A 17500-nucleotide genomic window follows, 5' to 3' on the forward strand; every position below is an offset into this window, starting at 1 on the left:
CTGCTGCTGCTGCTGCTGCTGTTGATACACGTTGACTGACCTTCGCTCCAGACGGCAATGATGCAGCTGCAACTGTCAGTCAGCTCTACAGCATTCACGTACTAGTCACTTCCTTACAGGATTATCACAAGGATACAAGGCAACTCTGAAACTTAACTACTGACAAGTGGGTTCTTGTGGCTGAGCGGACAGCGCTCTGGAGTCGTAGTGCAAGGGGGCCTGGGAGAGGTTCTCGACCAGTATAGAAACAAATTGGGCAGTTCCTTTCACCTGATGAGCCTGTTCACCTATCTGTAAATTAAGTACCTGGGAGTTAAGCAGCTGCTACAGGCTGCATCCTAGAAGGGGGGGGGGGCTGTTGTTAGAAAGGTATGTAGTATATATGATAGGGGAAAATGGGTCGGGAGTCTGTTCATTAGACAACCAATGTTTAGAAAGGCGGGGCCCAAGAGCTAACAGATCTACCATGCAGACACAGTAAATACACACAGTGATTTGATATATACTTAATGCGTGTAAAGTGACAATACCGAGTACATCGCCAGGATATTTGCAGACAGTCTGCGGACCACGTGTCTGCCTGGGGTAAATATAGTCTGGAGCCAGTCTGCGGACCACGTGTCTGCCTGGGGTATATATAGTCTGGAGCCAGTCTGCGGACCACGTGTCTGCCTGGGGTAAATATAGTCTGGAGCCAGTCTGCGGACCACGTGTCTGCCTGGGGTATATATAGTCTGGAGCCAGTCTGCGGACCACGTGTCTGCTTGGGGTATGTATATATAGTCTGGAGCTAGTCTGCGGACCACGTGTCTGCCTGGGGTAAATATAGTCTGGAGCCAGTCTGCGGACCACGTGTCTGCTTGGGGTATGTATATATAGTCTGGAGCCAGTCTACGGACCACGTGTCTGCTTGGGGTATGTATATATAGTCTGGAGCTAGTCTGCGGACCACGTGTCTGCCTGGGGTAAATATAGTCTGGAGCCAGTCTGCGGACCACGTGTCTGCTTGGGGTATATATAGTCTGGAGCCAAGTGGAGCCAAGTGACAGGCAGAGAAGATGGTGGGAATCGACTGGTCTATGGTCCACGATGGACCGAAACGTCATCTCGATCTGGTATGTGGTTAATTCTTCATGGCGAGAAAGACAGTCTAGATGATGTAAAATAGGATAGTGGCTGAAGGTGTAAGGTGGGAAATAGGTCAGTGGCTGAAGGTAGGAAATAGGTTAGTGGCTAAAAATAGGAGGGTAACTGTGAAGGATGTGGGTTACCTTGAGGTGCTTCCGGGGCTTAGTGTCCCCGCGGCCCGGTCGTCGACCAGGCCTCCTGGGTCCATGCATTAGTTCCGCCAAGGTAGAAGATGGCGCTAGCCAGTATAGGGTTTATGGCTGATTGATTGATTGATGAAGATTAAGCCACCCAAGAGGTGGCACGGGCATGAATAGCCCGTACGTGGTGGCCCTTTTGAGCCATTACCAGTATCAAGAGCTGATACTGGAGATCTGTGGAGGCGCAACTGCACCCTGCGTGACGGGAGATGTCTCCCGGACCAAGTGGTGACCAGATGGAGGTTTATGGTAGATATAATGTGATCATATACCATCATACTACGTTATGTGGCGGTGTAATTACTAGTTGATGTAAGTCATGAGAGAGATTTCTTTAACAATTAATAGTAGTAAAGTTGTGTGGACAGAATGACGAGGTGCCGAGTGGCCAGCACGCTGGACTTGTGATCCTGTGGTCCCGAGTTCGATCCCAGACGCCGGAGAGAAACAATGGGCAGTTTCTTTCACCCTATGCCCCTGTTACCTAGCAGTAAAATAGGTACCTGGGCGTTAGTCAGCTGTCACGGGCTGCTTCCTGGGGGGTGGAGGCCTGGTCGAGGACCGGGCCTCGGGGACACTATAGCCCCGAAACCATCTCTAAGATAACCTGAAGGTGTGTTGCTCATATTGGTGGAAGTGCGACAGGGAATACTTCTCGTCACTTTCATTTTAAGATGAAAGACCTCGCCACTACTTTAGACCTCAAGACGTTTCCCACTTCTAAAAGACCTCATTACACTTAAATTTTGTTTCTCGCGGCGTTTCGCGCTATTCTTTCCTGTATTCCGACTCCTGAGACATCTTTACAGACCCGCGGAACAGACCCGCGCCTGCACTCTCTCTAGTCATTGCCTCACCTTGCTCCAAGCGTCCATTGCCTCACCAAGTTCACCTCGTGGAAGCAGTGACTAAGTGTTGTGAAACCTCAGTAAATGATTAGATTAGATACGGTCGCTGGTGAGTGAGTTCTCTAGTGTCCCATTGGCTAGGACCAGGGGAGGGGGGGGGAGCTGTGGACACGTGAGGGGGGGATAGTGAGGAGTGGATGTTAAGGGGAGTGCGAGAAGTGGATGGTTAATGGGTAAATTTTAGAAAGAACAAGGGATACAGAGTCACGTGTTCTTGGAACATCCTGTAGGGGAACATTGCGACTGCTCCCATCCCTAGTGAACTGTAGTCGGAGAAAATGTACAGCACGAGTCTTAATAGAGACTTCTTTAATCCTTTAACCATTCGAGTCTTTAATCATTCTGGTAACATCACATTACTTACTCGACGGGCTGGACGGTAGAGCGACGGTCTCGCTTCATGCAGGTCGGCGTTCAGTCCACGACCGTCCAAGTGTCTGGGCATTATTCCGTCCCAAATCCTTATCCTGATCCCTTCTAAGCTCTATTTAGTGGTAATGGCTGGCGCTTTCTCCTGCTAGTTGTCTTCCTCTTGTGTACCGGGTCCCCAGTAACGACCTCACCTGACCTACTTATTCTGGCTGGCAGCAGCCTCGAGTCTGCTGATATTTGTGAAGGTGACGTCAGGTAAGCAGAGATGAGCTGGCCTGGTTAGGCGTAGCAGTAGCATGTCTGGCCCGGGAGAGCGCAGCAGACATGCTATCTGCCGGGCTCTGCTTCTGGCCTGCCTCAGCAGACACGCTATCTGCCGGGCTCTGCTTCTGTCCTGCCTCAGCGCTCACATATTATAGAACACAGCCGAGTAACGATGAGGACCATCTTGAGGTTATCTTGAGATGATTTCGGGGCTTTAGTGTCCCCGCGGCCCGGTCCTCGACCAGGCCTCCACCCCCAGGAAGCAGCCCGTGATAGCTGACTTACACCCAGGTACCTATTTTACTGCTAGGTAACATAGGGTGAAAGGAACTCTGCCCATTGTTTCTCGCCGGCGCCCGGGATCGAACCCGGGACCACAGGATCACAAGTCCAGCGTGCTGTCCGCTCGGCCGACCGGCTCCCGGTCCCATATACACCATAGTGTATATACCAACGCACAACGAAATTACAAAGTATTAATCGGCACTATTGAGTTGGACAAACCGGAAAACTATTTTTTTACTTGTGCTGCTCTGACAAAGGAAACTAACCTAACCTTCCTAGGCCTAATATCTGAGGTCTAAAATAGTCTATATGTGTGCTATTCTAGGCCTAGGAATATTTAAGTTTGTTTTTAGCTTCATTTATCTTAAAAAATTCCCCTACTAGTCAGTATACTACTATCTAAAAGCTAAGAACGCACAAATTTCACAACAGTCACAATAGGTACTATATAAACAGGAGGATGGGTTGTGCAGTAACGCACAACGATCTGATGATTTAAGAGTGTGTAAGAGTGCTGATGATTTAAGAGTGTAAAAGAGGCTGCAGCTTTTACCATCTTTTTGGGGTATAACAAAGAAACTGATAGATTCTCTACAATAATAGTATGGGCATACACAATACACACAGGTTAAAGTATAATTGGCAGTATTGGATAGACAAATTTTACTATTGAGCTCGAGAAGCTTAGAAATCTTTACACTAGTAGATTGACGGTTGAAAGGTGGGACCAAAGACCTGAAGCTCAACCTCCCGCAAGCACAACTAGGTGAGTACACACACGCAGGCAGCAGATGTACACACAAACATGAAAATTGAACAACTACGCCTCAAGAGTGGGATTGGGTGGTTATAAATAGGATTATGAGTGGGATTGGGTGGTTATAAATAGGATTATGAGTGGGATTGGGTGGTTATAAATAGGATTATGAGTGGGATTGGGTGGTTATAAATAGGAGCTGCCTCGTATGGGCCAATAGGCCTTCTGCAGTTACCTTTGTTCTTATGTTCTTTGTTCTCAAGAGTTTCTTGAGAAAGTATGGTTATAGCGGCACGCAGGGAAGACGACGCTTTACCAACCTCAATACAAAGTGTGAGGGGCTCACCATAGCCCGTGCTACTTGGAACTTTTTGTGCCAAGTAGTGAATCTTTAACAACAGACAACAAAGTGTGAGGGAGAAGACATCCAAGCAATGAAGTCATAGGCGTATACATCAACCTGTTCTTTTACAAAGTACGTCAGAATTTGGCCGTATGGACGTAATTTGAAAATGGAAAATAACTGAGAATAAATGTTGGATTTTTTGTTTTTCATATGAAAATTTTCTCAACTAACCTAACAGTATGTCTGAGGACTCAAAACAGAAAACGGAAAACGGGACAGTACGTCACTTTCGTGAGCCGATTTCATTTCAAATTACGTCCATTTTTTGGCCATAGCGCGCATATGAGCGAAAAGCGATGTTATTATAAGAGGACGGGTTGCTACATATCACTAGCTCTGCATGTCGCTAGTCTACATATCACGAGTTTACAAATAACTATCCTAGCCCCAGAGCCACAAACAGATAGATGATAGGCTGGAGGGAGACCAATCAGAACTCTGTGCTTCACAGTGAACCGTATTCAGAAAGCGGCATAGATGGAGGCACAGATATGTTAAGAAGTGGGAGACTTAGTAACAGCTTATATAGTACCATTTTAAATGTAGGGAAGATTACAATCAGGCGTCACTTAGAGGCTAGGGACCCAGAACTTAAGTCCAACTCCTGAGCCCCTCGCTCACTTGTGCAGCTGCTCGACCGTATATTGACTTTCTGTACAACTGCTGGGCGTTCCGTGGTTGATGGGGTTCTGGGAGTAGTTCTACTCCCCGAGGCCAAGCTTGACTTGTGAGAGTTTGGTCCACCAGGCTGTTGCTTGTGTATAGATACTTGCTATACTTGTGTATAGATCAGCAGCTGTGGCAGGTTAGAGCAAGCCTGTAGAACAGGAGGAAGTTAGACAAGGTTTGTAGAACAGGAGACGGACCTTTGTGTGTGTGTGTGTGTGTGTGTGTGTGTGTGTGCCCTGGGGGTGGGTGGGGGGGGGAGGTGTTCCATTACACAAGGGCTGTGTTGGTGTGCAGATTCGCTCAGCATACTTAGGGCATGCTGTATGACATTCCAGCACCACCTGAGTTATATATAATGTTTACGCTAAGCATTCCTTGATATTTCAAGAGTGAGTGCTTTCAGCATCGTTGTATACACACAAGTGTTTGTTTAAAGGTGGTTGGTGGCTGGGTGTGACGTATGGCACGAAGCATCCAACACAGTCAAGTTGATCTGCTACAAAACAGAGAGGACTTGTATCATTGACGTTGCTGGGTCCGTCGTATATGACAGATATACCTTAACAAATTGGTCGGATCCATGTTGTGAAGATGGTGTTACCTTGCGTTGATTTCGGGGATCAACTCCCCCCGCGGCCCGGTCTTTCAAGGCCTCCTGGTATTTGGTACCAGGTGTGCTCATGTCTCAGGCGTACAGTAGGAAGTGAGCTTCGCAGTCAAGATTTCCAATCATATTACATCTTGATTTGTAGTTTCATCTTTATTGCCAATATTAGCTTCTCCAATGCATATTTATGGATTTAAGCGTTGTATAATTAAGCTTCTTCCTTCCTGTACCATTGTTTATTAGTTTCTTTCTGTTATTCCTTCTGCCAACAATTATCAGTGCTTTGTCATGCCAGGTTTATCCCTCATGTCACTTTTATATTGTCACTTTGTTTTCTTGCCTGATACTCGAGTGCCTGACTTTCAATCCCCGACCGTCCATAAGTGTTTGGGCACCATTCCTTCCATCCGTCCCATCCCAAATCCTTATCCTGACCCCTTCCCAGTGGTATATAGTCGTAATGCCCTGGCGCTTCTCCTGATAGTTCCCTTCCCTTGTGTGCTTACCAGGCCCAGCAACTCTTGCCCCTAAATACAACTTTATGATTTATTGATTATATATATATATATATATATATATATATATATATATATATATATATATATATATATATATATATATATATATATATATATTAAATATGACCGAAAAAGTAAGATTAATAATTCTAACACGAATTTTCTCTATCTTTCTTACGTTTCTTTTCACTGTTGATGGTAATTCAAAGATGGTAATTCACCATCAACAGTGAAAAGAAACGTAAGAAAGATAGAGAAAATTCGTGTTAGAATTATTAATCTTACTTTTTCGGTCATATTTAATAATATATGTCTACAGGAAAGACTGCTACCAAAATATACTAATATATATATATATATATATATATATATATATATATATATATATATATATATATATATACACACATTAGAGCTCGGGAATCTATACACCAGTAGATTGACGGTTGAAAGGCGCGCTCAAAGAGCCAAAGCTGACGGTGTATTCCTTGTATTCTTGTGTTCCAGAATATGAGACAGGCTGCTACCTGGCTCAGGTAGCAGGCAGCGTAACCCTGGACAATGTCGGGTTAGAGTGGCCACCTCGCTACACCGCCCACCTGTCTACGTGTAGCAGCCTACCCCAGGTGTCCTGGGGCCCGGTCCTAGCGTCCTGCCATGCGCTAACCTTCAAGGCCGATGACGCAGCTGTGAATGGGTGTAGTGCGCAGTTGTGGGCTCTGGTTTGATTCTCTCTACCGTGCCCCTCCTCTTGTGCACTGTCTCACCCTTACTGTGCCCCCTGTATCCTCTTACTCTACCCAGTCTCACCCTTACCATGCCCTCTGTAACCTCATCAGCACTGTCTCACCCTTACCGTGCCCTCTGTAACCTCATGAGCACTGTCTCACCCTTACCGTGCCCTCTGTAACCTCTTGTGCACAGTCTCACCCTTACCGTGCCCTCTGTAACCTGATGAGCACAGTCTCACCCTCACTGTGCCTCTTGTAACCTCTTTACTCTGCCCAGTCTCATCCTTACCGTGCCCCTGTAACCTCTAGCTCACCGTCTCACTCTCACTATGCCCCTGTAACCTCTTACTGCGCACCGTCACACCCCACACTGTGCGGGGCCGCGCTCTGGGGTCGTAGTCCTGAGGGCCCGGGTTCGATCCCAGCCAGAGGCAGAAACTAATGGGTATAGTTTATTTCATCCTTGTGCCCCTGTTCACCTAGCAGTAAATAGGTACCTGGAAGTTAGACAGCTGCTGCGGGCTGCTGCTTCCTTGGGATGTGCGTGTGTAAGAGCAGTAGACATGATAGAGGAAAAAATCAATTGATTAGAAAGGCGGGGTCCAAGAGCTAATGGCTCGATTCTGCAGATACAAATGGTAAATACTGTAACCTCTGGCTGTGCCATTAACCTCTCACCCTTCTGCAGGGACACCTGGCCCTGACAGGGGAGGGGGGGGGCGCGTGACACCTGCTACAGATGTCAGGTAGGATGTCACTAAGCCTTCCGCGCCCTCTCTCACTCTTCACACTTCTTTCAGGCCATGGTATGGCCTCGGACACACTCTAGGCCTCATTTTCCAGTTTACCTGTGGACTATTTTTTGTGCTTTTTCTGCTTGCGCAGTCCTGGCTAACTAGGCTTGCATGGTAATTGCCCGATTAGTGACACTGATCGTTTCCGTAGTCGGCGGAGCAACATAAAGTCATCACAATAAGGCTCAACCGGGTAGAGTTTGTACCCTCCTGGTTGATTCTACCTTTATTCCAACGGTGTTCCATATATGTGATGGTAGGAGGTCGGAGAGTGAGTCGTCGACCTCTGATGGTGGTCACAGCTTTCCCCTAATTATGCTCATTGTCAGTGACATCGTAATTATATGTATGAAAGATGCGATACTAAGATACTGAAGATGAAGATACTGATACTGATACAACACACGATACTGAGATTACAGCAGTATGTAACACAGAATAACTAGGTTGGAACACCCTCCAGAAACACTGTGACAGGACGGAATACAGTCGGTCTTTTTTTTTTACCATAAATGAGCCCATTGAGTATTTCCACTAATGTGGTGTATTTGTGGAGAATAATATTCTTTTTATCCGCTCGTCCTCCCTATCTCCCTGCCCGCTGCCTCACCCACACTTCCCTCTACACCATAAACACCCAGAGCCAATTCCTGGAATTTCGATAAGGAGCTTTGGCACTTTTCACCACACGGGCAACAGGGGCCTCGCGGCTGAGTGGAAAGTGCTCAAGGGTCGTAGTCCTAAGTGTGGAGACTGGTGGGGAAGACCCCGACACAGGTGGAAGTTGAGTACCCACATGAGCCACAGAGACATTAGAAAGAACATTTTCAGTGTCAGAGTAGTTAGAAAATGGAATGAACTAAGTGATGTGGTGGAGGCTGACTCCATACACAGTTTCAAATGTAGATATGATAGAGCTCGAGAAGCTCAGGAATCTGTACATCAGTAGATTAACAGTTGAGAGGCGGGCCCAAAGAGCCAGAGCTCAACCCCGGGAAGCACATCTAGGTGAGTAAAACACTTTCTCTCCATAGTTTATATGTAGTCTTGGGGGGGGGGTAGGGAGAGAGGGTTTATAATCTCAACTGGCATGGGATTATTAAAGGTTTATAGAGGCGCCTGTTGAGTGGCTCCGTAGGGAAGGTGATATATCAGTTTTGGTAACGTTTTATTGCTGAAAAAGAATGGGATAGTTTTGTAACGTAACACCACGTTAGAAGACGTGGTGTTACGTGCGGGGGAGACAAGTGTTACTGGTGGTGAGAGGGTGTTTCTGAAACACCCACTATATGAGGGTATACATATAGTGGGTGTTTCAACCTTAGGGTTCACAAGCTTGAGCGACCCATAGCGAAACCATGTTGTGAATTCTTAATAATTCTTAAGTTTTTAAGAAGTGAACAAAATAGCTTTCTGCAATTATAAAGTAATTTACCTACTATAAACAGCAAGGTAATAGGACGACAGTACAACGCAAGAGATCTCTCTCTCTTACAAAATAAGCCCCACATTTGCAACCCCACACGACTCCTAGTACTCAGCTCGACTATTGATTTATTAAATATGCAACACGGGGGGGGGGGGGGTCGTCTCTCCAGGCTCTGCATTCTTTAAACCACCTGGCAAATACTTCGTCTGGCCCTGGAGACTTGTTGGGCTTTAAAGTTAGCATCTAAATTTAAATTTTGCCCCGAGGGGCGAGTTTATTGGGCAGCGCCACTCATCTTGTGAGTGAACATACCGCCATAGCAGAATGTACAACACTCCCCAATCTATTAACCTCCTTGGTTACTAGCCTAGTCATCCTGGCTAGTATCCACTAGCCTAGTCATCCTGGCTAGTATCCACTAGCCTAGTCATCCTGGCTTCTTCACCTTCTTTGATTTTGTTTACCTGCTGCATCTATCATGTTAAGATACTCTTCCCCATTCTTAATGAGGGTTTACACAACCTATGCCAAATAAAACTGGAAGTAATAATTAATGTGAGTGGTAGAACACAGACCTCTCCGTCCAAGCGAATTTGCATCGCTTCACACCGGAAATGGTGTTTGAAGAAGCAAACGAGAATAAACATTCAAGCCAAGCAGCTGGGAGCTCTCTTGTTGCAATCTTGCGTTCCTGGCATTCCTTGGCTTCCATAGTTTATAACTGATGAATTTCAAACACTTTCGCGTTGCTGCGGGGAATAATATGCTTAGCAGCTGAATTCCGTTGCATAATGCAGCCTGTGGAAATATTAGAGACAAAGAAATGGCAATAAACACTTGATATTAATAACGTTAATGACATTGTATGTTTGAATTTATATAACACTGAGCCACGCAATAGTGTGTTATGTAGATTTAATCGTGTTATATAGATTTATAATTTAATTTTAACAGGTGCGAAGTTTGTAAGTGGTGTTTGATATCACCGTAGTGTACGGTGTCAGGCCAGAACACCGTACACTTGAAGGTGGAGCTTACCTTGCGATGATTTCGGGGCTCAACGTCCCCGCGGCCCGGTCCCAGACCAGATCTAGCTTCAGTTAATTATCGACAGTGTGAGGCGTAAAGGGAAGCCACACTGAGGCAGGTGTGACGAGCACAGATGCACACGGGATAGGAAGCCAAGGTGAGGAGCAGGTGATAAGGGTTGAAGCCACACTAAGGGGAAGCGTGCCGGAGGGAACCTTAAGTGCTATAGAGAAGCAGGATGAGGGATCAACCAGGCTTAGAAGCGTGTGTGTGGAGTAGTTAGAGGTTAGAGACATGGTTGTGTAGAGCTCAGGGTTAGATGAATGGGATCCAGATCAATGGTATTAGTGAAAGGGGCACAGACAACCTATTTTATTTGTATGTTTGGGGAGAATTTGAACTGATGGCAGGTGTATAGAAGCTAAATTAGGGTTATGTGTAAGGGGTGGGGGGGGAGAAAGGGGTGTAGGGGTGGGTGGGGGGGATAAAAGGGTGTAGGGGTGGGTGAGGGGGGATAAAAGGGTGTAGGGGTGGGGGGGGGGAGATGAAGCTATGAGGGAGGGGAGGTATCGTGGCCTCATTCTCTACACTAGCCCCTGATCCAACACGCGATATTCTAAATAACTTCAAATTCCTCTTTTTTACATTACCTTGGGAATTTTTAACTGTTCCAGATGACTATTGTTACTCCACTTCAGCAGATTGGGGTAATCAAATATGCAGACGAAATTACCAGTGTGAAGAAAAATTAATATGAGAAATCAGCGAGCTCTTCAGGCTGGAGGAGCAGTGTTGCCAGGGTATGGCAGGGGAAAGACCTCTCAAGCGTAGCGATGCACAGCGCTATATAAACGACACTATAAAACTATTACTCGTTTCAACACAAGCATTTGTTCATATATATTTTTGGGTGCAATATTTGCTATCATAATTCTCACCAGGATTTAATGGTATGGCAAATATTGTGCGGCATAGTTAGGAAGAGCGTGAACCAAAAAAAAAAAGAGGCACGAGTCTGGGTTGTGGCAACACCGGCGGGAAGGACAAATGCGCACACACACGCACACACACACACGCGCACGCACGCACACACACACACACAAGTCTCCTCCATTGATGACGGGATCCCCCGGCTTGGTGCTGGCATTAACAAAACTTTATCTCATTCTCTCTGGGTTCCATTTTGTAGATTACAAGTGGGTTGTCTTGATGCAGAGACACACCTACTGTAAGGAGCTGGTGCGAAAGGGGAGAGAAAGCCGGGCGTGGGAGAGAGATGTTGGGGGGATGGGAGTAAAAAGTTCGGCAGCGCGGTCTGTTCCGTTTGGGCTGGGTTGATGACGTCACACTGTCTAGACGGCCGAGCGCCCTGGCCGTCCTCTGCCGAAACTACTTTCGTTCCTAATTGTTCATGCCATAAATGCCAATTTGCCGTGCGCCAAGTTAGAGCAGCGGATGATTTCAAGCCCCCTGACCCTGTTATACCAGCACCCCGGCCACAGTGTGGAGTAACCGTGGCAGAATGTCAGCCCCGCGTAAACACCAAAATTTGGGTCGCGAGAGCCTCTTGCGGCAAACAGTGTTGCCGCATCCTCCACCGTCTTACAATAATAAATATACCGTCTTGTTCCTTGCTGGTCTAGGCCTCGAGCCCTTACAACCCCCTTGGCTGGCAGGCAACCCCCCTTTCTGTCCTCTCTCTCTTGAGTGTTGCCATGCTGTCTTTTGCGCCCCCTTGGTGGATATTAATATTGAGCGAGGTGGGTTGGCTACGGCAGCGGTGCCCTGTATTAGCCAGACGGGCGGCTCACTGCTCCCGCCTCAAGTCTGGCCGTCATGGTGGTGCGGCTTCAGGTCCCTTTATAACACCACGGCTCTTGTACATTGGGAGCGCCAGAGCATCTGGTTATTCAGATGTTATAGGTTATGATGAATTTGAGCCGTGTAGAGGTACGAGACCAGTGTATACGCTTGTGGAGTCTGTTGTCATAGACATCCTTTGTCTAAAAAAGGGGGGTTGTGCTTTTCACAGATTTTGTCTAAAAAGGGGTTGTGGTTTTCAAAGATAAGAGTGGTAATATAAGCCTCATTTATTTCCTATAAGAGTGATAAGACATGTCATATTGTCAGTTGCAAGGAGCTCTTTACATTTTACATCTTGAATTGCATCTGTATTTTAATAACATTCCTTTACATACAAATACAATAGTTTGAAAACTATCATTAAGTAATATAGATACAATTTTTATAGAATTAATCCGATTTTTGTTGCTGTTATGACGCAATGACTTAGTTCCTAATTGTATAATTGATGCAACTTATGCTCTTAAATTAACTTGGTTTGGTATTTAATATAGTACAGTCCAGTATCTTTTGTTGTAGTGTGTCATTATGATGTATTGGGTCATTATAAATGTATTAGGGGGTAATGTATAATCATTGTATGACATGTGAAGAATGTTAGTTGGTGGTTGCTGACCGTGTCTTTCAATTTATATTATTTTGGTAGGAAGTAAACAATATGAGCATTTTGTTCCCAGTAATGTTTAATGTATTTAGTATTAAATTGATAAGCGTATGACAGCGTTTATCACAGTGAGGATTATGTGTGTTTAGAATGTGTTAGGTTGGCAATATTGTGTTGCGGCTCCTTGGAATTTCGTGTCAAAGGCTTAAGTAGATTCTTTCGCTTGGTAATTTTTTATCTTATTATTTTATTTGTCTTAGTTATCATATGTGCATTTTATGAAAAAATAATTTTTAAGATACACAGTAAATCCGTTTGTGGCCGCACTTGACAAGTGCCAGAACTTATAGAAGGAAAGGTGTTAGAGTCAGAGTACTGTGTACATCATTTGGACTCTAAACTCAAGCGTATCCCTAACCGTTTTTCTTGTCTTTTCAGGGTGACCTTGGTAGTGTTGGCCCGACTGGTGAGAAAGCTGGCTAGTTAATGACTGGCTTTATGTAAGGTATATCTCCTCCCTTTCACACTCCCTTGTGTAACTTATACTGAACACACGGCGACTGTACGCTGAAGCAATAAGAGTGATAATGATTCATATGTAATTCTGGCCACGTGAGCGTCTCTGGGTCGAGGTTTTTGATTTCCTGATCGGTAATGGACGCGATGAATGAGGCTTCCCGCGTGTTGGTTGGTTACCCGTTGGCCGAGTGGCAGAGCTGTCATGGTATACTTGCCCATCGCTTATTACTAATTAATATGCACATTCTACCTTGCGGTGGTTGAATTTTGCATTGAAGAAACCTTGGAATAATATCTAATTGACACAGTGCGATGCTCTTTGAAGTTGCATTTCCATCTAGACTATGGATATATTATTCCATCTAGATAACATATATAAATCACACAAATGGGAGACAGCTACATACCTTTCAGCCGTCACAATAAAGTAACGATTTGTCGTAATGGTTCTCTGACATTTCACAATTTGGCCAAGTTCATTAAAAGTAATTCAAGTATCTGTAGTTACGCTTAAGTTAGTAACCCGCCCCCCCTCTCATCTAAAGCTATATTTACTCAATAAATTGAACTGTCGAGAGGGCTTATCAACTCAACCACTCATCAAAGGACATACCAAATATGCGGACAACAGTGGTAAAAGAACTGCGCTTCAGTCGTTGTTTAAGAGCGTCCTGCTTCCTAGGCTTATGGTTATCTTGAGGTTATCTTGAGATGATTTCGGGGCTTTTTAGTGTCCCCGCGGCCCGGTCCTCGACCAGGCCTCCACCCCCAGGAAGCGGCCCATGACAGCTGACTAACACCCAGGTACCTATTTTACTGCTACCTTACCTCTAGGTTACCTCGAGGTGCTTCCGGGGCTTAGCGTCCTCGCGGCCCGGTCGTCGACCAGGCCTCCTGGTTGTCGGACTGATCAACCAGGCTGTTGGACGCGGCTGCTCGCAGCCTGACGTACGAGTCACAGCCTGGTTGATCAGGTATCCTTTGGAGGTGCTAGGTAACAGTATAGATATATACTGGTGGATATAGATAGTCTAGAAATGCCTGGAAAAGGGGCCCGGAGTGTCAAAAGGGCCTTGTGAGAGAAAGGTGCCTCTGACTCATAAAGGCCTTGTGAGAGAAAGGTGCCCGTGACTCATAAAGGCCTTGTGAGAGGGGGCAGGGGTTGGGTGGGTAACACTAGGGGCCGTGTTCGTCCACCCGTTCCCTTCAATAATCCATAGCGCCTTCCTCTCATGCGTCGTCACTTGATGTGGTTCTGTCAGCAGAAGCAACATGCTGTCATAACATTTGGTTCTAAATGTCATTGTAAAGTGCTATATGTAAGATCTTATACCACTTGTTATAACCGCATTAGACATTTTCTCGTTCTTATTCATAGATGTATCATCATACCACTATATGTGTCCTCCCATACTATAAAATGTCTCCTCGCATCACGGGACGTGTGTCGTAACTGCGGTTCAAGGGACACATACATACACACACGTGTCGCGTATCCTAGTCGGCGGCTCCTATCACATTAAGCAATTTCATTCAGACAATTTCCTTTGACGGTAACAATAGCAATTTGGTAGCCGGCTACAGGAGGTACGAGACCAAACTATCGTGCTATTCACTTCATATCGGAAGTGACGTCACTAGTGAGTGGGGAATGAATGGCTAGAACAGGATGGGGGCGGGGCGGTGGATACATCGTCCATTCATGGCCGTCTGCGAGGCTTCGCGTCATCATGCAAATGGAATCCACTGCTCTGCATTCACAACTTTATATAACGGTTAAGTTTCTAGCGCATTGTTTCTTTCATATCCAATTAAGTGCGGCGAATGGTAGTCTTCTAGGATGGCTTGCTGTATGTCGTTTATTTAGCGTAAATAAAAGTATTGGTATTCTGAAGCGGTGGACTTTGGTTCATGCAGCTGGGCTCATGACGTCATTAGATTCGCCAAGACTGACTGGCTGCAACGGTCGGTCGGTGAAGCACTGGCGGCTCTTGATTGGACGAGAACTCGTGACGTCACTCCCTTTGCACCCTCCGATTAGACACCGGCGGCAGCGATTGGCGGACGAGCTGCATTCCTGACGTGCCCGTGGGAGCCGCACCCGGACATGCTAGCGTCCCTCACAAACAGCAGTGATTCCTAAGCTACAGTCGAAACGTATTAATTCAAAAGCTAAATAAGAATGCAGAGTTTCCCCACGCATAGATTTTTGGGGGCTCAGGACGCAACCAAATAAATAATGGTTTACTTAACAGGAAATAAGGGTAATGTTAGCATCGCAGTACAGAGCCATTATAATTAGCAGCAGTTGAAGGACTGTTTGTCAATGTTATGATATGTTGAACATGTATACATAATAGTGGAGGTGCTTATATGCGTAAATAAAAGGCGAAATAAGTCTAGAATTACCAGGCAATACCAGAGTATGGTATGTATTATGGGTAATGTACAGTGCCCCCTTCCGGTGGCCCCTGACGATGGGCAAGGTTGGTACCCTTTACGGCTGTGTTCTTCCTCTTCTCTTCCTTTCTCTCTTTTCTCTCTTTTCTCTCTCTTCTCTCTTTTCTCTCTCTTCTCTCTTTTCTCTCTTCTCTCTCTCTCTCTTTTCTCTTCTCTCTCTTTTCTCTCTTTTCTCTCTCTCTCCCTCTCTCCCTGTCTTAACAAGCCACACCACTAGTCACCCTGGCTTACCACTTCCTGGTGATGGTTGCATTCATGCTCGCACATCACCTCTGCTCCCCTCCCACTCTCTCCACATTGCTTGCTATCCCTCCAAAATCCCTTGAGTGTCCTTGCCCGGTTCCCTCAGTGTCCCCCATCCGTCCCTTCCCCCTCCCTCCCTCCCCACCCCATCACCCGTCCCTCAACCCTCCCCACCGTGTTTTCCCCACTCGTTCTTCAACACCCCGCCGTTTCTCCCCCACCCGTCCCTCACCCTCCCCACCCACGGGGTCTCCCCCCTCCTCACCTTCCTCCGGTGTCTGGGCCACCCGTCCTTCAACCACCCCGGTGTCTCCATCCGTCTCGTCTTTTAATGTCTGCCTCACCCCTCCCTTGTCCAGACGAGTCTGGGCCAACTGTCTTCCCCCCCCCCCCTGCTCAGCGCCCCCTCTACCCCCCCTCCCGCAGGTATCAGGTCACACACCTGGCCTTCGTCACTACCTGGGGATGTGGTGGGCCCGTCACTACCTGGGGATGTGGTGGGCCCGTCACTACCTGGGGATGTGGTGGGCCCGTCACTACCTGGGGATGTGGTGGGCCCGTCACTACCTGGGGATGTGGTGGGCCCGTCACTACCTGGGGATGTGGTGGGCGCGGCGTGAACTGGTTACTTGGGGTTGCGCTCTGGGCGTCATGTGTGTGTCGACACTTCCTTCTCGTGTGCGGCGATACAGCTTGCAGCAGTGTAGTATTGACTTGTGTGCATCTTTCGTCGGTGTGGGTGTTGTGCGAGTTAGTCACGTGAGGGGAGGGTGGGACAGCTATGGCGGGTAGTGTGCCAGAATGAATGAAGACGCTTGAAGCTCCAATGTCGGGGACACGCTATCTAGACACTGGCAACATTTGACTGAGAATTGTCAGGTGTGGCTAGGAGTTGCTTTGACTGTTTGGCTGGGAAAGAGAAGAGGAAATTAGGGAGAAGCTGTACACATGTACCCAGCCCCCACATCCACGGTACAAATCATGTTCTCGCGATGTTAACCACTTAACCACAGCAAAGGATGAGCACACCAAGCATTTACCTCAGAAGCGACCGTGGACGTGCTGGGTTACTACCTCCCGCCGGCGGAAGACCTTGGGGAAGGTGAGAAGGGGGGGGGAGGTTAGTCTTGCTGTGAGGGAATCGTGACGCCCGCAGGCGGGCGGGCGGGAGGGAGGGTGGAACTTCCGAAGAGCCGTGGAGGCCATTACGGAGCGGAAGAGCATACTACACTGAGGTGTTAAGGGTAACAGATATAACAATTATGGGTTGTAATAAAGAAAAAGGATAACATTATGATACTAAGAGGTGTTCGATGTATGTTAGGTATTTTTTTTTAGGAGTGTGACACGATTACACCTATATTGTGATTCCTAGATAAATGGAATCACACCGCTCCTCCCCAACTAAAAAAGGCGCTCGATCACGCAAGTGTTTGTACCTGCCTGAACATACACAAACATTCCTCTTCACACAAACATTTACCCCCTCCCTCTTCCTTCTCGGCCCGGACCCCTCAACATTCCTCTCTAGATTCCGGCCAACCCCTCAACATACCTCTCCAGCCCCTCTTGACCCCGGCCCAACCCCCAACATGCCCCTCCTGCCCCTCTTGACCCCGGCCCATCCCCAACATGCCCCTCTGTGCCCGCCGCCCTCCTCACCTACACATCCGCCGCTTCCAGTGTTGCCAAGGCCAGACACTCCAATTGATTT

At 46.9% G+C, this 17500-nt stretch overlaps 1 long non-coding RNA gene across 1 annotated transcript in view; it reads left to right on the forward strand.

Annotated features, from left to right (window-relative positions):
- The window catches only part of LOC123765289 (uncharacterized), a 44762-nt gene that overhangs the window by 26967 nt on the left and 295 nt on the right, over positions 1 to 17500 (forward strand). The window contains exon 3 of the long non-coding RNA XR_011230257.1: positions 13003 to 17500. This exon is cut by the window's right edge and continues 295 nt beyond it. This is a non-coding gene — a long non-coding RNA (uncharacterized lncRNA). The remainder of the gene's footprint in view (positions 1 to 13002) is intronic.

Source organism: Procambarus clarkii, chromosome 33 (assembly GCF_040958095.1).
Source record: "Procambarus clarkii isolate CNS0578487 chromosome 33, FALCON_Pclarkii_2.0, whole genome shotgun sequence".
In the NCBI taxonomy this organism is placed as follows: domain Eukaryota; kingdom Metazoa; phylum Arthropoda; class Malacostraca; order Decapoda; family Cambaridae; genus Procambarus; species Procambarus clarkii.